The sequence below is a fragment of the Cervus canadensis genome, chromosome X (assembly GCF_019320065.1).
Source record: "Cervus canadensis isolate Bull #8, Minnesota chromosome X, ASM1932006v1, whole genome shotgun sequence".
Lineage (NCBI taxonomy): Eukaryota > Metazoa > Chordata > Mammalia > Artiodactyla > Cervidae > Cervus > Cervus canadensis.
The window spans coordinates 13558002-13583489 of NC_057419.1; positions in this window are offsets into that span (position 1 = coordinate 13558002).

Below are 25488 nucleotides of genomic sequence, written 5' to 3' on the forward strand. Positions count from 1 at the left end.
TCTGCAGGAAACCTAATAGCAGAAGAGAAAAAGAGAGGAGGTGGGGAGCAGAGAGAGGAACACAATGGCGTGGATGCATTGACCCCTCAGCATCAAATAATCATGCAAACAAAGGCCCTTGGAGCTGGTCTGGCTCTGGCAAACAGCCATTGCAGTCTCTGAAACCCTCAGTGACATTGTTGAAATCATCTTCAAAAACAGGAAACTGTGTGATTTTGATTTTCTGGCAACCTCCCCCTTTCTTGTGAACTGGCAACCTGATGTGAGCTACCAGCTCTGATTCACACTAAAGGAGGGAGGTAAAAACAAAAATATTTCCTGTTCACTTAAATCGCCACGTTTTCAGAAACAGCACTAAAGCTAAATCACTTCTGTTCATTATTGTGCCCAAGAAAAATTCCTGAAATGAGGCCCGGACAGAGGCCAGACATGCCTTTGGCTTGAGTTTCCATCTGTTGCTAGAATGGGGAGGAAAACCCACCCTGATGAGAATGGAAATTCAGTGGGTGATGAGAACTGTAGTAGGCAGTCAGTCATTCCAGGAGGCATTTCTGCTTTGTCAGAACAAGACAGAAAATGGGTATAGAAATAGAATGGAATGTCTGTTTCTTACATCGAGGAAGCTGATCTAGAAAGGGGGTTGACAAGTGCTCTGTAAAGGGCCTGATGGTAAACATTTTCAGTTTTGCTGGCCAGACAGCTTCTGTCACAAGTATTCTACTCTGTCCTATATCACAAAAGCAGCCACAGACAATACGTAAACAAATGGGCAGAGTCAGTTCAGTTCAGTTCAGTCACTCAGTCATGTCCAACTCTTTGCGACCCCATGGACTGCAGCATGCCAGGCCTCCCTATCCATCACCAACTCCTGGAGTTTACTCAAACTCATGTCCATTGAGTCAGTGATGCCATCCAACCATCTCATCCTCTTTTGTCCCCTTCTCCTCCTGCCTTCAATCCTTCCCAGCATCAGGGTCTTTTCAAATGAGTCGGTTCTTCGCATCAGGCGGCCAAAGTATTGGAGCTTCAGCTTCAACATCAGTCCTTCCAATGAACACCCAGGACTGATTTCCTTTAGGATGGACTGGTTGGATCTCCTTGGGCAGAGCTGTGTTCCAATAAAACTTTATTTACAAACATAGGTTCTTTCTGTTAAAGCATACTTCTGAGAGACAGAAGTTAAAACACCAGTATGCTCTCTTTCTCCGAGGCACTAACTTCTTTTTCTAAACTGTCCTCACCCTGGGGGGAGGAACTCTCTGTCTCTGTCTCCATATCTTCAATCCACTGCAGCTTGACTACTCCCTACACAGCCCTTCAGAAACTACCAGGCAACGAACTCTGGTGACCTCTGGATGGTCAAATCTGGGAGTGGCCACCCAAGCTTCAACCCTCCCTGAGGTCTTTGAATTGACTGACCTCTCTACAACTCTTAGAACTCTGTCCTCTCTAGAACTCTGGACCCAGCTCTCTGGCTTGTCCACCCACCTCCAGCTGCTGCATCGTGGTCTGTAGTGCTGCTTCCTTCTCCTTCATCTCTGCCAGGGTCAGCCTTAGCCATTTTCTGACTCATTCTCCCTGATACATCTATTAACCATGTCCGCTCTCATGGTATTGCCTTGAGATCTCTTAGGTAACTGCACCTTCATCTACTCCCGCCCCCAAGCTGAGAGTCACAAAGTCATCCTTGACCCCTCACCTTTGACCTGCAAGCTGGTATATGCCCACTTCATATATTGCCTCTCCCCTCCCCCACTCCCTGAGTCGGTCCCCTTCATTGCATGGATATAAATGTCCTCAGCTGTGAAACGCCCTCCACTGAAGGACCCAGACAGTCATTCAGACAATCAAATGAAACTCTCTGAAAAACTGAAATCAGAAGCTAGTGAGAAAAACAACTATTTCCTTGAAAAGAGGAGAGTATTGGGAAGTGGGGAGGTGACATCCCAGACCACTAGACAGCTTTCAAGGACTGTAGGCACTTGTCCCTTCATGAGCCCCTTCCTCACCAAAAAAAAATATTTTAAATTATATTTTATGGCTATGTTGGTATAAAAGCAACTACAATCCAGGTGTTTTTTTTCCCCTCTAATTTTTAGAAGAAAATGAAGTAATTTGTGGGCCCTCAGCTCTGTGCCTAATGGAAAAAATCACTCCTAAAAATGTTTGTCAGATGTTGATAAAAGCACAAAAGTTATTTTTAAAAATAAAACCTAATCTTGTTAGATATTTCCTGTTTTAAACTGTTTATTCTTCTTTTAAAGAAAAATGTAATGAATGTCTGCCAACAGGAAAAGAAATGTTAATATGAGTATCAAGATTATATTCATTCATATCATATAATATTTGGTGAAACTCAGTTACTCATATAAGGATAAGAAAATCATTTTTATATGTTAAAGTAATTTATTGATAGAAGTAAATCAGCATTCCAGTGATGCTCTAAGTTATTTCTTTTCCCCAGCTTTATAACTGACAAATTAAGATTGTATATATTAAGGAGTACAATATGATGTTTTGATATACATATGCTGAAGCTGAAACTCCAATACTTTGGCCACCTCATGTGAAGAGCTGACTCATTTGAAAAGACCCTGATGCTGGGAAAGATTGAAGGCAGGAAGAGAAGGAGACGACAGAGGATGAGATGGTTGGATGTCATCACCGACTCAATGGGCATGAGTTTGAGTAAACTCCAGGAGTTGGTGATGGATAGGGAGGCCTGGCATGCTGCAGTCCACGGGGTCACAAAGAGTCGGACACAACTGAACGACTGAACTGAACTGAATACATTATGAGATGATTACCACATCAAGCTAATTAATATTTCCATCACCTCATTTAGTTACCATTGTGTGGTTTTGTTTCTGTCTTTGTTATTTGTGTTGAAGACAATTGAGATCAGCTCAGCAAATTTTAAGTATACAATACAGTATTATTAACTATGGTCACCATGCTGTACATTACACCCTCAGCACTTATTCATCCTACATAACTGAAACTGTACCCTTTGACCAACAGCTCCTTTCTCCTAACTCTCAGCCCCTGGCAGCCACCATTCTCTTCTCTGCTTCTGTAAGTTCACCCTTTTTAGATCCCATTTATAAGTGAGATCACACAGTATTTATCTTTCTGTGTCTGGCTTATCTCACTTAACATTAGGTCCTCAAGTTTCATCTATGTTGTCACAAATGGCATGATTTCCTTCTTTCTTAAGGCTGAATGACATTCAACCTTAATGACATATATATATGTCACATTTTCTTTATCCATTCATCCATCGATGGATATTTAGATTATTTCCATTTCTCAGCTATTTCTCAGTGAATAGTGTTTCAATAAACATGGGGGTGCAGATATTTCTCCCAAAGCCTGATGTCATTTCCTCTGGCAATACAGCCAGAAGTGGGATTGCTGGATTATACTTAAGGTTTATGTTTAATTTCTTGAGGAATTGCTATACAGTTTTCATAAGGGCTTCACCAATTGACATTCCCACCAAGGGTGCTAAGGGTCCCCCAAGAAAATAAATATTGATATGCTTTATTCATGCTTTAATAATTAAAATGAAAGTCAGCTATCACCTCTTTCAGCAACCACTAGAGAAGACATCGATGTCAAACAAAAGCTCTTTACCTTTTCCATTCTATACATCACTTGAATCTTTGTGTCTTATTCTGATTCACTCAGTTATTTCATTGTTTCATCCAGCGTATGCTTATTAAGCATAAACCTTACACCAGGAATTATGTTCAGTCCAGCAATACAGCTGCAAGCACTGTACCTTCTGTTTTAACTGTGACATTTAACATTGATTAATTGACCTCTCATTATTCAGAAGTTGCCATTAGCACCGTGCCTTCAATTGTCCATAATAATAAAGAGGTGGTTCTGGTCATGCAAAAGTGTTTTAGATTTTGCCTTAAAAGGCATTTTTGGGAATTCCTGTGGGGTGGGGTGGGAGAGGTGGGAGTCCCAGGAAGAGGGATCAATGTGCCTGGCTAACGATTAGGTTTCTCTGACACCTCAATTCCACTTCGTGACAGCAAGGAAGATGAAGGTTTTAGGCCTGAGTTTCTCAAACAAAGGGGTTTCTGAACCATGGGAGATCCTTTGTTCTCTACAAAGACAACTCAGATCTACTGGGGATCTGAGGCAACTTGTTGCCTTTAAAACTTGGGGCGCACACCCTTCATTAAACGTGTGATGTGTCGAAGGAGCTGAGATTTTGTGTTTAGAATCTCTGTCTCCCAGGAGAAGCAGCTGGCCCAGCAAGGAAGGCTTGAGCAGAAAGTACACGCATTGAACGTCGGCTCCCTCACTTGGTGGAGACAATCCCACCTGCAACATCAACAGTGACTCAGACGCACTTTGGAACCCACAGCTGTGTGTCTGTCTCGTCTGGGGCAGGGGGACAGCATGCACGAAGGAGTAACAGGGAAGAAGTTGGTTTGATGAAGATGCCCCAGCCGGACACAGGTTACTAGAGACAAGGGTATCTCCACTTCAGCCCTACTGACATCCGGACAGGGGAGCTGTTCTATGCACTGTAGGGTCTTCAATAGCATCCCTGGCCTCTACGCACTGTGTCCAACTCTTTGCAACCCTATAGTCTGCTGGGCTCCTCTGTCCATGGGGATTCTCCAGGTAAGAACACTGGAGTGGGTTGTCACGCCCTCCTCCAGGGAATATTCCCAACCCAGGGATTGAACCCAGGTCTCCCATTTTGCAGGCAGATTCTTTACCATCTGAGTCACCAGGGAAGCCCAGCCTCTATGCACTAGGTGCCCCCCAACCCAGATGTGACACCCCCAGAAGCCTCCAGACACTGCCAACTGTCCCCTTCAGGGCAACATCAGCCGCAGTTGGGAACCAGTGCCCCGCTGACCTGCTAGCCTGTCCTAAAAATCAAATGACAGAAAGCAAGTGAAGGCGAAAGTATCTGGTAGCCCTTGAAGCTCCAACCCAGGGGTTCTGGGTGCTGCCGGCCTTTTTTGTCCCTGGGGAGATTTTGAACAATGGGAGGCCCAGGTAACACGCCAAAGCAGGTCATCAAAAACTCAGCAAGGAGGACGAAGGCAGCATGGTGCTTGAGCATGGTCTGCTCTGAGCAGACGTGTCCTGCTCAGGACTGGGCACATTAGCTCTGTCGTTGGAAGGGAAGGCCAGGGCCTGTGTACACAGCTCTCATCCACCCACACAGACAAAGGCAGCGTTTGCTGATGGCCCGAGATGGGCCAGCCCTGCGGTGAGTGCTGGAGAAAAAAGCAGACCGAGATTGTTCTTGTCCTCCAGGCAATTCTAATCTACTGGCTAGAAAGATCCGGAAAAGCCTGTTAAGAAGGACTCTGATGGAGTTTGCACAGAGAAGCACATAGAAGAGGAGCAGCGGTGGCGGAAGGGTGTGAGGGAGAGGAAGCTTTCTGATGAATGCAGGTCTTTGTTCTTAAACAGCCAGAGCCTAAAACGGTCTGCCACATTCCAGTAAAAACCTGCCAAGGGGGAATGGGGGGGAGGGATAAATTAGGAGTTTGAGATTAACAGATGCACACTACTGTATATAAAATTGACAAAGACCTACTGTATAGCCCAAGAAACTATATTCAGTATCTTTTAATAGCCTATTATGGAAAAAAAATAAAAAAAAAGAACAGACACACACACATTATATATACTGACTCAGTTATATGTATAACTGAATCAATTTGCTCTACTCCTGAAACTAACACTACACGGTAAAATCAACTGTACTTCAATAAAAAGTTGTTTGTTTCAGGGGAAAAAAAGAGAGACTTGGTTTTAAAAAAAGGAGGGGGGGAGGGAGGTGGGAGGGGGGTTCAGGATGGGGACACATGTACACTTGTGGCTGATTCATGTCAATGTATGGCAAAAACCACTACAATATTGTAAAGTAATTAGCCTCCAATTAAAATAAATAAATTTAAAAAAAGGAGGGGGACATATGTATATCTATGACTGATACATGTTGATGTATGACAGAAACCAACACAATATTATAAAGCAATTATCCTTCAATTAAAGATAAATTTATTAAAACACAGACACACACACAACTTTTGCCAAGAGTCTGGAAAAAATTTCTGAAATGTAAATGAACATGAAACACTTGAGCATCTAGAGGATTATTGCGAGTGAACCCTCATCTCCTGCACTATCAGCCCCATTTGATAAATCTGCAATATTTGATTGGCCATCAGAGCTGAAATCACCAAGTCAGGCAACAGAACATGGATGCTCCCAGTCTTGAGCCCAATAGGCACATCTTAGAATTCTAGATGTTCTCAAAATGAGAGGTAGATTTTTTCATAACATTTCTTATTAAAAATTTCAAACATAATACCAGGAGAAAAGAATTTTATAGAGAATACTCTCATGTTCCCACCACCAAGATTCCACCATCAACTTTTGCTATACTTACTTATCCACCTATTCACCTTCTCCTCTATCCAAGTTGAACATTTCTTTGAGCTCATTCTCAATGAGCATGACAAAAGAGCAGGCATTTTAAAAAGCCATTTCTAATTTGTTAGCCAGCATTATTACTATTTGTTGGCCAATTCACACAACTGTGTGGAGAACGGTGTTGAGGGTGGGAGGGGTCAGGCCTTGAGTTGTTAGAAACCAGGTCACTAAATTACTATACTTACTCCAATAACTTTTGAGAAATAGCCTTTAAGTTTGCTTAGACACTTCCTGTGGTCTTTGCAGATAACCTCTAGTGGAAAAAAACTGAAGTGACCATGTTCATCCTAAACACTGTGGTAAGTGCACAAAACCTATGTGAAAAACGCATTTTCAAGTGTTTAGCTTCCTCAAGCCAGTGTTGCCTCAAATACACTTCCTGCCTTTACAAAGGCTTAGAGATTTGCATATTGAGTTGGTTCTTTCTGAGAGATGTCTCACAAATACTCTAGCTTGGAAAAAAGATTAATTGTCCCATTTCTTCCGGGGTTTCTAGCTTGGACCCTTGGAGTTCTTAAAAAAAATCATTTTTGGTTTGTTTCTAGGTGGCTGTGCCAAATAAGTGGCTCTGTAATCCATATTTGCCTCCACCTGACTTCTCATCCTGCTTTGCGATGGAGACTTGTTCCTTGATTTGATATTCTTTTAAAGAAAAGAAAAAAAAGAGCTGGCATTGAATTCTTAGCTTAATATTGCTTGTTGGTGTGTATGTGTGTGTTTTTCCGATTACACCACAGGCCTGGAATACCATTTTCAGCCCAACTCCTTGATGAGGCCTTTGTAAACTTTATTTCTCCAGATGGGCTATAAAATAGGATGGTTGCACAAAGCATTCAGCAAGATGTGTCTTCTTTCTTAACTGTTACACATTTTAAGCTTGAAACAGAGGGAAACCTGAGGCCATTATGGCTTAAAATTGCCCAAGATGTCTGACTGGCTAATTGGGGAGTCAAGTGGAATGTGGGGAAATGGGGTGAGCTGGTGGTGTTTAGTGGCAGGAGGCTGGGATTCCCTTTGGGTTACTGAGAACTCCCGGATATAAAGGCAGGCTGGCTTGGTGAGAAGATGGCATCCAACCCAGCAAGGGAAATGGTCCTGTCGAAAGAAATCCTGACATAAAGGTGTGAAGGCTGAGTTTCAGGCTGGTATAGAACTTTCCAGGGTGTCACTGCCTGTGCCTAGGGTGGGGACCATTCCTGGGGGTGGGGGTTGTCTGGGATGAGCAAGGGAGGCCAAGTGGTGATGAAGGAGGCACAGGCGCGGTCTTGGGGACCCATGCGGAGATGGGGACAGAGCTCTAGACATGATCATTCCTCATCCCTGAGGCTAAGGACACTCACATCTCTGAGCCCATTATTTTAGGCAGAACAGATACTTCGCCCATTGGAGTATGAAAGGCCTGAATAGATTCAAATCCATCCTGAGCATTGCTGGTCTAGAAGGTGGAGATGGATTTTGAGAGTTTCTTAGCAGAGGAAATGGGTTTACGGCTGCAGCGAAGGGGCCCCAGGCTGGGTGCTTTTCCTGCCTGATGTCAGATGGTGGGGGAGGGAGGCACCCTTGGCCGCCAGAGCTGGGTGGGTGGGTGTGCTCTCCAGGCTCCAGCGATGGCGCAGGCGAAGGGTCAGCACTGGTGGGGAAGGACTCCACAGTTGAGGAGCAGGTGTCCAGGAGACAGGCGGGGAGAAGGGTGTGCTTTGGGTGCCCCTCTTGTGGTTTCCTGTTCTTTGTTTCGTCCTGAAGCAATTCCGTTTATATGATGGTGAACTCATCACCAGGCTGAAGCAAACCCGAGTTGCAGACAGAGCACAGAGCACGTCTCCTAGAACAGTCTGTCTCCTCCAAGCACCTGCAAGCCATTGGTCGGGCAAGTCTACAGCTTTGTATTAGATTCGGCTTTGTCATAGATTGACTAGAGAATCATGTCAAGCCCGGAGTGAGTGAATGAAGTAGCAAAGGACCAAATCAAATGCCCCGAGTCTATGGCAGATCTTCTGCCCTGATACTTAAGCCCTCCTGGGCTTTGTGAATCATTTCTAAAAGCAGAGAATGAACATATCCTGAAAGAGACCTTAAAGCAAACCAGTCTTCAAACCACGTGATTGTTTTCACTCCACTCATTGTCACACTGAACACCCTTCATAATCTTTGGACCCCTATTTTCATGAACTTGAACTTCCAGAGATTGTTGCCTAAGACATCCCTGGTACATATCTTGATCCTGTGTTTAAAAAGCCACTAGGGCTTCCCTCGTGGTCTGGTGGTTAAGAACCTGTCTTGCAATTCAGAGGATACCAGTTCAACTGCTGGTCCAGGAAGATCCCACATGCCGCAGAGCAACAATGCCCATGTGCCAAAACTGCTGGGCTCGAGGGCCTGCAAGCTGCAACTACTGTGCTCACATGCCTAGAGCCCCTGCTCTGCAACAAGAGAAGCCACTGCAATGAGAAGCCCGCAACTAGAGAGTAGCCCCCACTCTCTGCAACTAGAGAAAGCCCGCATAAAGCAGTGAAGATCCAGTGCAGCCAAAAATAAAAATAAATAAAGTTTAAAAAAATAAAAAGCCATCTAACATGCAAAAATGCCCGCAGAGCAAAGTGGAGATGAGAAAGGTAAAGTAGCAGGAAAGAGAAGACAAATGAACAACGCTTAAAAGAGCCTGGAAGCTACTGAATAGGGGTCAACAAATACACAGCAATTTCCAAAAGGGAAATGTAGAAGTTGCTGAACCCATTCGCTCAGCTATCGCAGTACTGGCTGGCAGTGGAACTTGCTGCAGAGGTCTGGGGATTAAAAAGATTCAGTCCCCAGAAAGCCAAGACTGATAGTTGATAAAAACCAAAACTGTAGGAAGGATCACAATTAACTGATCCTGACTAGCAAGCCTATGATCTTGAAGGAAAAATTTGCAACCTTGAATTGAATATCATATTAACCACCAGAACCAAATCCATCAAGAAGTTTCATAAGGAACAGAAAAACATATTATGTTGACCTTCTTAAGAACATTCAAAGAACATTTTCTGTTACCACTCAAAGTTACAAAGCTTTATTGTCTCTATCTGTTCTTTTCTTGTTCCTCAACTCCTCTTACACACACTATTTGTATCGCATGTTTATGTGTTTACACTGGATGTTAAGAAAGAGACTACCAGTCATTCTACCAGCTTGTTGTTAGAGAAATGGTTCATAGTAACAAATCCTTGAGGTTTGAAAGGCAGCTATGGTTAGTTTAAGAGTTCTGGGTCCCACCTGATTTCAGCTTGCATCGCTTTTCCAAGTTACTGTGGTGTCCATTTCCTTTGGGAATGAAGGAAGATTCTTTCCCCTCTAGTGATTACTGGGGCTGGCTGATTTTGCTCTGCACTTCCCTGAAGAACCTGTCTTTTCTTTGGCTCACCTTCTGTTGCCCTTCCTTATTTGTAGATCACTGAGGCAGACAGGTTTCTTTTGAATGTCATTGACACTTTGTAATTAGCCAGGAAGCTAACAAGAATACCAAATGTCCCTTTCCCATCAGGGAACCAGCGCTGTTTTGTTTTTCTATCCTGAACCCCAAGTGGGGAGTGGCCGGGATATAATACCCCTCTAGGCGAAGACTGATTAATTTCACAGGCAAGTGAAATTTGCACTGTGCTCTCAGAAGCTCTTGACCTGTCCGGCTCAGGACTCAGCAAGCTTTTCTTCCCAATCGCCACGGTCAATGTCTTAGTCCTATATAGCCACATCAGTCCTCAGCTTCCTCCTCAAACACAAACTACAAAAGGACTGTGGATTCACTGGAGTGATAGCAATGGTACTGTGAGGCAAAACGCAAGGACACCCAGGCTCTGAGTCAGACTTGGGTTCAAGGGGAGGCCTGGATAATATATGTTAGGGAAGCTGGTAAAGAATCCACCTGCAACGCAGGAGACCCCAGTTCGATTCCTGGGTCGGGAAGATCCCCTGGAGAAGGGAATGGCTACCCACTCCAGTATTCTTGCCTAGAGAATCCCCATGGACAGAGGAGCCTGGCAAGCTACAGTTCATGGGGTCACAAAAAGTCAGAGACGACTGAGTGACTAACACTTTTCTTTCATTTGGATAACATTTACTTTTGTTTTTAAAAGTTGGGTGGTGAGGTGTAACTTACACATGGTAAAATTCACCAAGGCCTGGTATGTAGAATTGCACTTTTCTATAAACCTTGGAGGAAACTGCATCACATTCAGAGTCAGGAAGCGTGGACCCTGTTGCCATCCCTCCCCCATCAATGTCACCTAATAACTCTCACCTCTGCACGGCTTCTTTTGTAAAATCTAAGAGTTGAACTAGGTGATGGTAAGACTCCCTCTAGATTTTAAGTTCATACTTTTATGTTCTAAAAGACCCCGAAACAAAACCAAACCCTAAAACTTGCCTTCCTCAAAGATCTTTAGGAACCACAGGAGAAGTGGACTTCCCTGGTGGTCCAGTGGTTAAAAGTCTGTGCTCCCAAGGCAAGGGGCCCAGGTTTGATCGCTGGTTGGGGAAGATCCTGCATGCTGCATGGCATAGTCAAAAAAAAAAAAAAAGAAGAAGAAGAATTGCATGAGTCAAGTTTGCTGTTGAAAGAACGAAGCTTCTGGAGCTCAAAGTTTCATTTTTACAGTTGCTGCTAAGGGTGCCAGAGCAAAGAGCTCCCACCCCCTGCTAAGGGGCAGTCGGGCTCCCCCACCTCAGTCACCCCTGGCTGCAGAGGTTGTGGGAACCAGAAGTCAAGTTTCTCAGAAAGTTCAGGCTGCCTTGGACATTGCCAGATGGCACTTGGAGTAGAAGCGCCCAGGGCAGACATACAAGGTTCTCTTCTTCTGGTTACAGAGTTTCTCTTTACATTCCTCCCTTAAACCTTCCTAAGCTTAAAGGTGAAAACTTTTCTACAGCTGGGGAGAGTCCAGCACTCTTCGGTTATGGCCTGGGGGCTCTGTTCAGCCAACTTTCAGCAAGACATCTTGGCTTGGCTGAACTTTGTTGCTCTGCCCTGTCTCTCCTCCCCCAAACCAAATACCTGAGTGCTGGGAATTAGTGGAGCGCACGCCTTCCTGGATCCAGGTTTACATCCGGGACTGAAATGGGACTTTCACTCACACAGGGTGACCAGCATTGCGTTTTTGTTTTTGTTTTTTTTTTCATTTATTTTTATTAGTTGGAGGCTAATTACTTTACAATATTGTAGTGGGTTTTGTCATACACTGCGTTTTTGGAGAGTGCTCCCCCGCCTGTAAAACTCTCTGGCTTATAAAATTAGGAACCCATTTGAGTCAGTTCTAATGAGGTGGATGAACCTAGAACCTGTTCTACAGAGTGAAGTTAAGTCAGAAAGAGAAAACAAATATCATATTTTAACACATACATATGGAATCTAGGAAGATGGTACTGATGAATATATTTGCAGGGCAGCAATGGAGACTCAGACAGAGAGAACAGACTTGTGGACACCATGGGGGAAGGAGAGGATGGGAGGAACAGAGAGAGAATCATGGAAACATATACACTACCATATGTAAAATAGACAGTCAGTGGGAATTTACTGTTTGACGCAAGGAGCTCAAACCCGGGCTCTGTAACAACCGAGAGGGGTGGGAGGGAGATTCAAGAGGGAGGGGACATATGTACACAAATGGCTAATTCATGCTGATGTATGATAGAAATCAAACCAATATTGTAAAGTGATCATCAATCAATTAAAAATAAAAATAATTATATAAAAAAAGAAACAAACAAGAAACTCTCTGGCTTGATTCCCAGTTGAGGGAGGAGACGGACCACAGTGCCCAGTCTCTCCTTTCTCCGCCTGCTACTGCTGCTAAGTCGCTTCATTCGTGTCCGACTCTGTGTGACCCCATAGACGGCAGCCCACCAGGCTCCCCCGTCCCTGGGATTCTCCAGGCAAGAACACTGGAGTGGGTTGCCATTTCCTTCTCCAATGCATGAAAGTGAAAAGTGAAAGTGAAGTCTCTCAGTTGTGTCCGACTCTTCGAGACCCCATGGACTGCAGCCCACCAGGCTCCTCCATCCATGGGATTCTCCAGGCAAGAGTACTGGAGTGGCTTGCCATTGCCTTCTCCCCTTTCTCCTCCAGGTGGACACAAAAGCTTCCTACATGGGGGTAGGTCCCATGAAGAGATCAGATTCCTGACTCCTGGCCATTACTGGCAGCCTTGGTTTTGACTTGTTTTGTTTTGAAGTCCTATTGGCAAGTTGATTTCCATGGAATCTTGTGGGACTAACTGAGGAAGCCACACCTAAGGCTCCACAGTCCAGTTTATAGAAGCCAGGGGCAATGTGCACTGCATCATTGTCTGATGACCCTTTACCTTGTTCTGTTATTTCTAAATTGCACGTGTTAATTCCTAACAAACTATAACATTTTTAATTGTGCTTTTAAAAAAGAAGAAAAAGAATCAAAATGACCAGGAAAATCAATCACTCCTCAGTAAAGCTGAAAAATGCAGAATATCCATCTCCTCTCATTAGAATATACAGGTATAAGAGCTGGGACTCATATCTGCTTCCTTTACTATTGCATCACCAGTGCCTAGGACAGTGCCTGGGACCTAGGGTTGAACTGTTTAAACAAGGAGGCCTTAGATGGATAGGGTTTTAATGCCCTGGTGGCCTATGGAAGCAAACCAAAATCAAAGCCTGTGAAGGCCTCAAGGTTACCAAATTGAAACCAAAGGACAACCAATCCCAAACAGCCAACTATGCTAGAAGCTATAATCAATCATTTCCTTATTTTGCTTCTGCCTTTTCTCTATAAAACTCTTCCCCCCCCAAGAAAAAACAACTCTCCCCCCAGGCTCTTGTCAGTGGAGGGCTCCTAACCACTTTCGGTTTGATGCTACCCATTCAAATAGAATTTCCCCTCAGTTAAATGCAGATTATCTGTTTATCTTTTAACACTAGTAAAGGCTGAGCTGATCTTTGCAGAGTGATTGAATAAGTGAATTAAATAATGACCTCTCACAGAATCTTCTTGTAGACTTGTTTTTTTTAAACCAAATCCTTAAATAAATCAGTATAAGTATTTACTGCATCTATGACATGAGTCAAACAAACGAACAAAAAAGTAGAATAAAGAGAGTAGGAATGTGTCAACTGATTTATCTATTCAGGGAAGTAATAACTAAGCTTAAAAAAAACTATATGAAATATCACTCAGGAGAAAAAGAAATACTGACACTGGAAACATGGTTCTCAAAATAATTATGCTGAGTAAAAGAGGCTGGGTTTAAAAGAGTATCTACTGCATGATTTCATTTATATAAAATTAATCTACAAAATACAATTGATAGTAATAATAAATGGGTCAGTGACTGCCTGAATACTGAGAGTGGAGGGGGAAGGATTGCAAATAGGTGTCAGGAAATGTTTAGGAATGATGGCAGTGTTCAGTGTCTTGGTTGTGGAGATGGTTTTACAGGTGTGTTTATAAATCAAAGGGCTTCCCAGGTAGCTCAGCTGGTAATCCGCCTGCAATGCAGGAGATCCCAGTTCGATTCCTGGGTTGGGAAGATCCCCTGGAAAAAGGATAGGCTACCCATTCCAGTATTCATGGGCTTTCCTGGTGGCTCAGAGGGTAAAGAACTTGCCTGCAATGTGGGAGACCTGAGCTCAATCCCTGGGTTGGGAAGATCCCCTGGAGAAGGGCATGGCAACCCACTCTAATATTCAGCTTCCCAGATGGCGCTAGTGGTAAAGAACCTGCCTGCCAATGCAGGAGATAGAAGAGATGCAGGTTTAATCCCGGAGTCAGGAAGATCCCCTGGAGAAGGGCATGGCAACCCACTCCAGTAATCTTACCTGGAGAATCCCATGGACAGATGGGCCTGGCGGATTACAGTCCACAGGGTCTCACAGAGTCGGACACAACTGGAGCAACTTAGCGCACACACATGTAAATCAAAACTCATCATATGGCACATTTTAAATGCATGCAGTTTGCTGCTGTTGTTCAGTCACTAAGTAGTGTCTGACTCTTTGCAACCTCATGGATTGCAGCACATCAGGCCTCCCTGTCCCTCACTATCTCCTGGAGTTTGCCCAAGTTCATGTCCATTGTACATATACATGTTCATGTAGTAAACATGCAGTTTATTGTATGTCAATTGCTCAATAAAGTTGAAAAATGCAAAATGAGTAGATTCTAATATACCGATCAAGAACTACCATCTGAGTAGTTCATTAATTAATTTAAGAGAATTAATCCAACACGCACTCAATGAGGTGATGTTAACGAAGTACATTTATGCTTGTCATAATACATCATAGGTTTCTATTTCAGAAGCAAAGTCACCACAACTATGATCCACAGACCTTTTGCTTTATCCATAGACCTGCTTCTCCATCTCCCCCTCCACCCTTGCATTTCAACACTCATTCAACAAGTGTTGGTTGTACTGTTTCGTTGGTGAATTCTCTATCAATCTCCTCTGATCTCTTTTGAATTCGGGTCCTGTCTTCCAAGTTGCTAGGTACCCACCTTCCACTCCCATCCTCCTCTCCAGAAGCTTATCTTAAAATCTAGGGGTCTTAAAATCTAGGGTTTTTCTCTTCTGACCTTCAAATCATTGATAAAGCAATGAGAAACACCACGACTGTGAAAGAAGATGAGGAAGAATTTCCCAGTTGTTTACTAAGAAAGCAATCTCTGTCACTGAAATTCTGGAGCTTTGCCCCAAGTCTCACCGGAAGAAGCTCTATCTAAAAAGAATGTCTGTTCCCAGCTGGCTCTCGCCTTAACCCATAAACTTGTGTCAGCTCAGGGAGAGGGAGATGGCGTAAGTGGGAATAACTTACTTAAAGTGAAAAGAAACATGAGATGTTGATATTTTCTTGACACAAACCGTGATCACTTTCTTTCGTGCTAGGCTTCCCCACTTTTCCAGATGGTGCAGTCCAGCATGTCTGGGCCGTTCTCATATGCACTGTGGTTTACTAGTTCATATTCCCGCCAAGGTCATCTCACGACCTGGAGTACCACTGAGATGGTTTCCTTCTCAGATACTCTTGGGCCATATTTTCATTTCCCTCACATCCTCACTTCTTAAAAAATTCTATGTGAAATCATCTTTCCCCAGTGAGGCTAGTTAAGGGCTGACTGCTCAGGAGACAACAAATGACTCTAGAGTCCTGGGTCCCAGGTTTGAGTCCTGGCCTTGTAACCTTGGAGACTTCAGAATTGCTGATGACTCTCAGAGCCTCCGTTTCTTTATCTATAAAAGGAGGTGATAATACTAACCTGCATTTTTTAACTCTTTTTTACAATACAAGAATTTTATTGCTACTGACCCATGTTTTCTAAAACAGCAAGAATCAATTGTGCCCAATGCTGAGTAAAGGCTGACTAATAGGTTCCTTTCACCCTCATTGGTAGGGTGAGTTCAGCTCTTTGCCTTTGGGAAAATCCTTAGCTCTTCGCTGCATCTGTAGTTTGTTTATTCTTGTTTGTTTTCTTGGGGTTCCCCCAGTTACTAAGCCTCAGGGGTCTTAGCTTACAGAGAATTGTAAATCTCAGATGCTAATGAATTTTTCGGCTCCTGATCTAATTAGCCAAAGACCTCTGAGGCCTGCCAGGCACTTCATTAATTGTGTTATATCTAAGACTGTGGGGAAGTTGGGTAGTTTCCTTGGAAATACCCAAGTTCAGAGATTTAGGTCATGGGTTTTCTGCAAATTTCTTATAGGGAATCAAATACGTGTCCAAATGATTAGTCTTGTGTTCAAGTCTGCTTTTGCCTTGCTCTCATCACTAGTAAGGAGTGCTTTATGTCTGTGGTCCAGATTAAATTGTTTTGTGGGTAAAATGATTTCCTATATGTATTCTTATATCAAAATCAATCAGTCTCTCTTTTTTTTAAAAAATAAAGTGGCCCACATTCACGAGCTGTAGAATCAAGGGTGACTCTTATGATCTGCTGCACCCTCCCACTGTTGAAAAAGAAGATTCTTGACAAGGCCCAAACGAGAGGCTGGAGTCAACTCCCTTTCCTGCCAATCCACTGCTCTCTCCGAACTGGCCAGTCAGTATCTTTTTTTTCTGGCTCCCAGATCTACTCCCAGCACCCATGGTTTCATGTCAGTCAGGTTTGCTTTTTACACACACTAAATAATGTTTGCAGTCCAGTCCAACCTTCATAAATGACCATTCACGTCCACCTTCTGAAAGTCTTCTGCAGTGGAAGAAGGATACTCAACCACTTAATATTTGCAAACACCCACCAGTAGACAAGACAGCAGAGCCCGGAGAGAGCGGAAGGGACGGGAAACTCATTAGCTGCCTATTGAATTCAAAGGAAAAGAGGCACTTCCCCCAGATGTGTAAGACGAGGAATGGGATTCTTTTCATGTGTCAGCACCCAGGGCGCCTGCTCATTGTAAGACTGAAAACACACATGGGGTATCCTCCTATTCTCCTCTGGAGGAGCGGAAAAGAGAACAGGTGGGATGTGGGAGAGGAAAAAGGAAGGGACCCCTACAGGGCACTGGAAGGGACCTGCTACATCCCTTGAAGATAAGGCCCCGCATTGAGAATGGGGAGTGTAGAACCGGGAAATCTATTAGTTTGGTAAACAATTGGCTCATCCCCCCTAATGGGAGGAGATCTCATATTTGCTTTTGTCTAGTTGCCCAGCACTGTTCGGCGAGCGAATCATAGAGACCTAAGGGCCAATGTCAATCACTTCCTGTCCCCCACAATCTGCACACCCTCTCTCCATACGGCCCATCCTTTATCAGTGATGGGGTGAAGAAGCTGCTGGACAGAAGTGCTCCAGACTCGTCTTCCCTCTAGTTTCCCACAATTCCAATGTCTCAGATAGGTTGTGGCATGGAGCCAGGGAACACAGCATGGATGACCGCACAGAGCAACCCAGAAGGATAAGAGAGAGGGGTTGTTGGGGAAAGAGGAAAACCCATCTTGGAAGGCTGAGCTCTGTTTGCAAACAAGGCAACTGGCTAAAAAGGGAAAGATGCGTTCGATTCAAAGCCTGTTACTTCCAGTGTTTACTGCTGCCCTATTCACTATAGCCAAGACATGGAAGCAACCTAAATGTCCATCAACGAATGAATGGATAAAGAGGTGGTGCATATATACAGTGGAATATTACTCGGCCATAAAAAAGAATGAACTCATGCCATTTGCATCAACATGGATGGACCTAGAGATTATCATACTGAGTGAAGTAAGTCAGACAGAGATAGACAAATATCATATGAAATCACTTATATATGAAATCTAAAAAAAAAAAAAGGACACGAATGAACTTAGTTACAAAACAGAAATAGACCCACAGACAGAAAATAAACTTTTGGTTACCACAGGGAAAACATGGTGTGTGGGGAGGATAAACTAGGAGTTTGAGATTAATATATACACACTGCTATATATAAAACAAATAAACAACAAGGGCCTACTGTATAGCACAGGGAACTATATTCAATATTTTATAGTAACCTATAAGGGAAAGAATCTGAAAAAGAACAGCTATAGATAGATACATAGATATTTGAATCACTGGGCTATACACTTGAAACTAACACAACATTGTAAATCAACTATACTTCAGTAAAACAAAACAAAAAGACTGTTACTGTGTTTATCTAACACCAAATCCCTGATTTGACTGACTTCCCTTCCCTTCTATGGAGCAGTTTTTGACTGAAATGATTCATTGTGATTTCATTGTCGAAACAGCTTCATAGCAGAATTTGTGTCGGAAGTCAAGTTGTGGAAATGTGATCCTCAAATCATTATGGAATTATGAGATAAAAAGAAAGAGAGTTTAAAAAAAAAAAAAAGAAAGAGAGTTGCCACAGTTTATAGGAAGTCTAAAGCAAAAGTGGAAAGAATCGATGCTGAAAATAGGAGCCTTAACTGGTATCCAAGTCTCAGTTTAGTTTATCCCGATCTTACTCAGGTTGAAATGCAGGTTGACCTCACAACTTGAGAATCTCTGGGAACCAGTCACGTTCCAAGGAATTTTCCATTTCAGGTAAACAAGCTGTTGTTTGGGGTGGGCCGGGGAGGTTGTGGGGGGGTGATTTCCTTTCAAGTTACTCTTATCTTTTATCAAGGCCAAAGGCAGAGCAGTGGTGACTCTAAAGAAAAGCAAACATATGAGCATGATATCAGAAGAGGCTCCCAGCCAGCAGCCCACAGTCAGTATCTTGTGGTTCTCAGTCCCCACCCTCCCATGTTAATCCATCATCTCCACTGGATCCCAGATTAAGTCTCCCGAACTAAAAGTCCAGTCCAAGGCCTCTTTCCCAAACTTATCAGAAGGAGAAGGAACTTCCCTGGTGGTCCAGTGGTTAAGAATCTGCCTTGCAAGGCAGGGGACATGGGTTCAATCCCTGGTCCGGGAACTAAGATCCCTCCTGCTGCAACTACTGAAGCCCACATGCTCTGGAGCCACAGCTACTGAGCCGGTGGGCCACAATGAGAGAGTCCTTGCACCACAAGAAAAGATCCACATGACACTATGCAGATCCCATGTGCTGCAACCAAGATTCAACATAGCCAAAGAAAGAAAGAAGGATGCTCTCGAAAATGACCTGAATCGGTATACTGTAACATTCTTCTTACGAAACATCAGATTACCCTACTCCCTACTGTTGGCCAGCCCCATCACCTAAGAATCAGATGGCACCAGGACAAGGCCCGTGGGCTTCTTCCCCATCCTTTGCACCCCATGCCCACCAGCCATCCACTTACATCTTCTCTCTTCCCTGCAGTGCAGTGAGAGGCTCTCACCCTCCTCCCACTTCCAAGGCCTCTGTACTTGCTGCCTGTCAGCCTGGGACACTTTGGCCCCCAGTTTTTCTCGTGGCTGACTCACTCCAGTCATCTTGTCTGAGCCCAAGCTCTCCTTCTCGAAGCCAGACTTTCCCAGACCACTCGAGACAAATCCACTGCTCCCCCACCTTCTTCCTTCTCCATCTGTTTACCTCATTTGTTATCTTCTTTCATTGACATGAAGCTGATTTTATTCTCCTAAGGGCAGAGATCTTGCTTGGCTTTTTCAAGCTACATTTATTGAATGAATAAATAGCCACACAGAGGCCAGCCATCTCCCACTGCCTCCCTACCCAGGAGGGCTTCAACTTAGAGGTTTTCTGTTTCTAGAAATTTCCATCCCCCTCAACCACCACCTCTGTTCCACCCCCCCCCATACACACACACACATACCTTTCTCACACCATCTCATCCTACCCCACCATCCCACTCTCAAGGAGACCTGGATATACCTAGATTCACACTTAACACGTGGAATTGCAGTATCTCCCCCCAATTCCTTAAGCTTCCTTTGAATGTCTGATGCATATGTGAATTTCTGGCGTATGCTAGGCACATGCTCAATAAACACTTGCTGGCTCCATAAATAAACTAATGAAGGAATCAAAGGGGCTTATTAGCACAGCTGATGGTCTATTTTTATATCGGGTTTTTACTGGAAATCAGCAAACGTTTTCCGGGAAGGCCTAGATGGTGAATATTTGAGGGTTTGCGGGCCGTACGATCTCTGCTGTAGCTCCTGCACTCTGCCCTTGCAGCAGGAAGGAATGAGCTGGGCTGTGTGCCAGGAACACTTCATTTACAGAAATAGGCGGTGCGTTGGATTTGGCACCTACCTGGCAAAGATCCTTAAAAGGTATCGCTTTGTTTAGCCCTAAAATACTTCGAGGTAGATATTAGAATTCTTTTCTTCTTGGAGAAGAAGAAATTGGGACTCACAGAGGCCGAGTAACTTGCTGCAAGAGGGAGAGCCGACCTATCCACTCCAGGGTGTACATCAAAAGACCCAAGGAATGATCTAGAAAGAAGGAGGTGCTCATCATCTGAAGAAGACTGAGGTATTGAAGATGATCAGCAAAGTGTTTTCTTAAGAACCTTTAGGATCAACAAGCAACAATGTTTAAAATGAAAGGTCAAGTGCTGCAGCTGCTGCTTTTTTTTTTTTTTTTTGCTATTTGGCGATGCAGAACATTCAGATGATTTGAAGGAGAAAAAAAAGTTTCTGACATGATGTAGATTTGGGGAGAGTCTTGGGCTCTTGCCTGGCACAAAATGCTGAGCTGTCCTGAGTTGTCTGCCTGGATGCCTGGAGGGGGCGGGGGTTCAGAGAAAGGCAGGGGCCAGCATGTATTGTGAGCACATCCTGCATACTTGGTCTCACCTGATTCTCCACAACCCCTCCCTTCGAATCAGCGATGACCCTTCATCAACAAGAAAAGGGAATCAGTGCAGACCTCTGTGTAGGCCATGGCGACCTGCCTGCAAAAGCATATTAATTTGGATCTGCCAGAGAAAGTGACTCAATTTGACCTTAAGGAGATTTCCCTTACGATGCTTTCCTGCCTCTGTTTCAGTAGTCTGTAAAAATTATAAAACATAAAAAGTCTCTTAATTTTAAAGCATAAAGGAGCTAAGCTAAATTTGGATTTATACATCCAACTGGGTATAATGTGAGAATCTTCTCCCTTGGAACATGGAAAGAAACATTGTCTGTCTAAGCCAGGGCATGCGATGATAACAATTCCATAGGATCTACTTTGGCATTGGTTTCTGTTGACAAGAGGGAAGGAGGAAGGGAGGGAAAGAGAAAGAACTTGGCTCTGCTGGCCTCAGGCAAGTTGCTTAACCTTTCTGTGCCTCACTTTCCTCTTTGTAAAATAGATACAGTGATACTTAGCCTTCAAAAGGCTTTCATGAGGACTAAGTGAAAAAAAAATTGAAAGACATTAAAAGCCATGAAATTAAAAGAAGCTTACTCCTTGGAAGGAAAGTTATGATCAACCTAGACAGCATATTAAAAAGCAGAGACATTACTTCGCCAGCAAAGGTCCATCTAGTCAGGGCTATGGTTTTTCCAGTGGTCATGTATGGATGTGAGAGTTGGACTGTGAAGAAAGCTGAGTACAGAAGAATTGATGCTTTTGAACTGTGGTGTTGGAAAAGACTCTTGAGAGTCCCTTGGACTGCAAGGAGATCCAACCAGTCCATCCTAAAGGAGATCAGTCCTGGGTATTTATTGGAAAGACTGATGCTGAAGCTGAAACTCCAATACTTTGGCCACCTCATGTGAAGAGTTGACTTACTGGAAAAGACCTTGATGCTGGGAGGGATTGGGGGCAGGAGGAGAAGGGGAACGACAGAGGATAAGATGGCTGGATGGCATCACCAACTTTATGGACATGAGTTTGAGTAAACTCCGGGAGTTGGTGATGGACAGGGAGGCCTGGCGTGCTGCGATTCATGGGGTCGCCAAGAGTCGGACATGACTGAGCGACTGAACTGAACTGAACTGAAGGGAAAATAGTGAAAGTGAAAGTGAAGTGGCTCAGTCACCTCCAACTCTTTGCGACCACATGGACTGTAGCCTACCAGGCTCTTCTGTCCATGGAATTTTCCAGGCAAGAGTACTGGAGTGGGTTGCCATTTCCTTCTCCAGGGGATCTTCCTGACCCAGGGATCTAACAGAACCTGTAATCCAAGATGTCTGTTCTTACGAGAGGAAGTTCTCTTGGTCATTACAATCAGATTCCAATCCCTCTTTTTAAAAATAAGGAAACTGGAGCCAGAACATATTAGTGACACATAGCATTCAGACACAAAGCCGCTCTGTCTTTACATAGACCAAAGCCTTTAGGATGTTTTTTTAAAAAGTTTTCAACTATGTATTGAAACATTTTTACCATTAATTCAGTAACATAAAAATATGTTTTGTATGCAGACATTTTTTACACACAGCTTCCCTACACATCTTTCCAGTAAAATGATACAGATTTGAGTGAAAGGACCAGCTGGTGTTTTAGTTTCTTGTAGAGCATTCCAGCTTGTTCTTAGACCAAGTCAGGTGGATTAAAAATGATCCCTTGGAAAAATCTTATCCAGCTGATTATTGCTGGGTGATGATAAGTGTACAGTCTTTTTGAAGTTTTCTCCCCTCCTGAATATCTATTAAATAAAAAATGATTAAACTTTTTGAACGAGTGATTTCACTCCTGGAAATACATCCTACAGAATCTCTTGTATAAGCGCACATAATCCAGTAGAAGGATGTTTACTGTAGCATTATCAACTTTCTATAACATTAAAATATCCTTCAGACACTGTGTTTTAAAATGATGCTTACTCTTCCATTTTGCTATACCATCATTTATCTGACTAATGTCCTTTGTTTGGCTATTCAGGTTATTTTAAACTTTCTCTTACTACAGCTGGAGACATGAATATTACTTGTGGAATCCACACAGAACAGCCTCTGTGAAGAGAAAAAAGATGGTGAGGAGATGAATCTCTTATACTAGACACACCACATCATATAGAGAATGATAAAGTGAAGTCATTAAGTTGTGTCCAACTCTTTGCAACCCCATGGACTGTAGCCCGCCAGGCTCCTCCGTCCATGGGATTTTCCAGGCAAGAATACGGAAGTGGGTTGCCATTTCCTTCTCCAGGGGATCTTCCCGAGCCAGGGATCATACCTGGGTCTTCTGCATTGCAGGCAGACTCTTTACCACCTGAGGCACCAGGGAATCAGAGAATGAAAGAGGCGACACAATTAGTGAGGTAATTAAAAGCCAGCATCCATGGCATGGTTCCTCTGCTAACAGAGAGAGTAGCCTGGGGGCATGGAATGCCTTTCTTCCTGAAGAAAGGAATCACCCCAGGTTTGGCTGGGAGTCCCTCCAGCTGCTGATCTGAGAGAGGCTGACTCCATGGTGATTTACAGGGAGAAAAATGTGCCCCCGGCTCTGATTTTTAAACTACCCAGCATGCATGCTTAGTCCCTCAGTCCGGCTCTTTGAGACCCCATGGACTGTAGCCCGCCAGGCTCCTCTATCCATGGGATTCTGCAGGCAACAATATTGGAGTGGGTTGCCATTTCCTCCTTCAGGGAATCTTCCCAACCCACAGATGGAACGTGCGTCTCTTATATCTCCTGCATTACAGGCAGATTTTTTACCAGCTGAGCCATCAGGGAAGCCCTAAACTACCCAGGGATAAGCCCATATGGAGAATTTCCTGTGCAGGAAACCTCCTATGTTCCTTGTCCAGGGTACAGAAGAAGGAAACGGAGTAGGGATGTGGGCAAAGAGCAGGGAGATCTCCGCATGGTCACTGTCCCGCAACATCCCGACTGAAAGATTTTAAAGAGGCCAGTGGAGGTGAGGATGACAAATCAAATGAAGCCTCTCTTTCCACCTTGGGAACAAGTGCATGTTCCTCAGAATTGAAACCGTGAGTCAACCTTGGTAACAAGGCTGGGAACTGAACCATGTGTAGCAAAATGAATGTAAAATTGATTTCAGAACAGAGCCATCCACTATGACCACTGACGTTATAGTGGGAGTTATTTTTAGGGGGAAACCAGAAATAGAAGGATCATTGTGACCTGCACCGTATCAGCTGCACCCTCACTGTGCCGTTAAGAGCTATCCACAGCTCCACTTGGGGAAATGGATACAGGTTATTGGAAGACCAAAGTGTGCAGAGAAAGTCAAAACAATTACTGACAATATAGACTAGGTAGTTAAGTCAACTTTATTGAGTCAGTTCAGCAATTCATTAATTGAAGATAGTTTGTACTAGGATCTCCGTACCAGTTTAGAGGTAAAATAGAGGCAAAGAAAGACCTTTTAAACTCTGTCGCTCTTGATCTCAGTCATAAAAATAACAACATTGTCAGCAGAAATTACACGGTACCCCAGTTTTTAGCAGAACGGAATTACAGGGGGTGGCTTTAAGACAGTTTCTCCTTTTCTGTTTTGTTTGGTTGTCATGGAAGTGGGTGTCTCTGGGGCAATTCTGAAGGTGTCTGCTCCAAGGAGCTGTGTCTAACTTCTTCGCCCAATGTTCTTCAGGCAGCAGGAGCAAGGAGAGGTGGCTTTATTGAATGTGAATTAAGCGAAAGCACAGGTCTTAAAATGAGATTCCATTGGAAAGAGATTTGACTGGAGATGGACTGGAGGCTTCCATTGTGGCTCAGATGGCAAAGAATCCGCCTGCAATGCTGGAGACCTGGATTCGATCCCTGGGTTGGGAAGATCCCCTGGAGAAGGGAACAGCTACCCACTCCAGTATCCGGGCCTGGAGAATCCCCATGGACAGAGGAGCCTGGTGGGCTACAGTCCATGAGAGTGAGACATGACTGAGCAACTTTCACTTCACCTGGACTTGGAGCACAGGGCAAGGCATCAGGTAGCATATTTTCATTCTGTTCAAATGAGTCTTAGAATTTTCAAGCCTAAGTCAGTCAAGCCCTGTCATTTCGGAAAGCATGCCATGAATGACTTTTGGACCCATCCAGGGATCTTCCCAACCCAGGGATCAAACCCAGGTCTCCCACATTGCAGGCAGATTCTTTACCCTCTGAGCCACCAGGGAAGCCCAAGAACACTGGAGTGGGTAGCCTATCCCTTCTCCAGGGGATCTTGCCAACTCGGGAATCGAACCAGGGTCTCCTGCATTGCAGGCAGATTCTTTAGCAACTGAACTATCAGGGAAGCCCAGGAAGGCTACAGGGAGATGAAAATATGAGTGAACAACTGTCGTCCAAAGGTCTGACATGGCTCAGAGACAAGTGAATTATTCAGAAAACTGAAGCGTACTTTCTGAGCAAGCTGTGCTTCCTGCACTTGACTCAGAGACAGTGACTTCATCTTTCCGGATCTGAGATTCCTCATGAAAATGGAAGACAAAAGGCCCTGCCTTAACGATGGCTGCCCAAAAGAGGGGACTTATCTCTTCCTGCTCCCCCTCTGCACCTCTTGCAGGCCCAGCTCCCAACAGTCTCCAGATGGCTTTGCTCCAGTCCGTGTAGCTCAAAGCTCTCCCCAGCATTGTCAATGGAAAACCTGGGGGAGCTGCTGAGTGTGTGGTTCAGTCCTCACACACTTCCCTGGCTGATTAGACCACTCTGAGAATGGGTCACAGGGGAGAAAACTGTCCTCCCGATTATTTGCCATAGGAGACAGGTT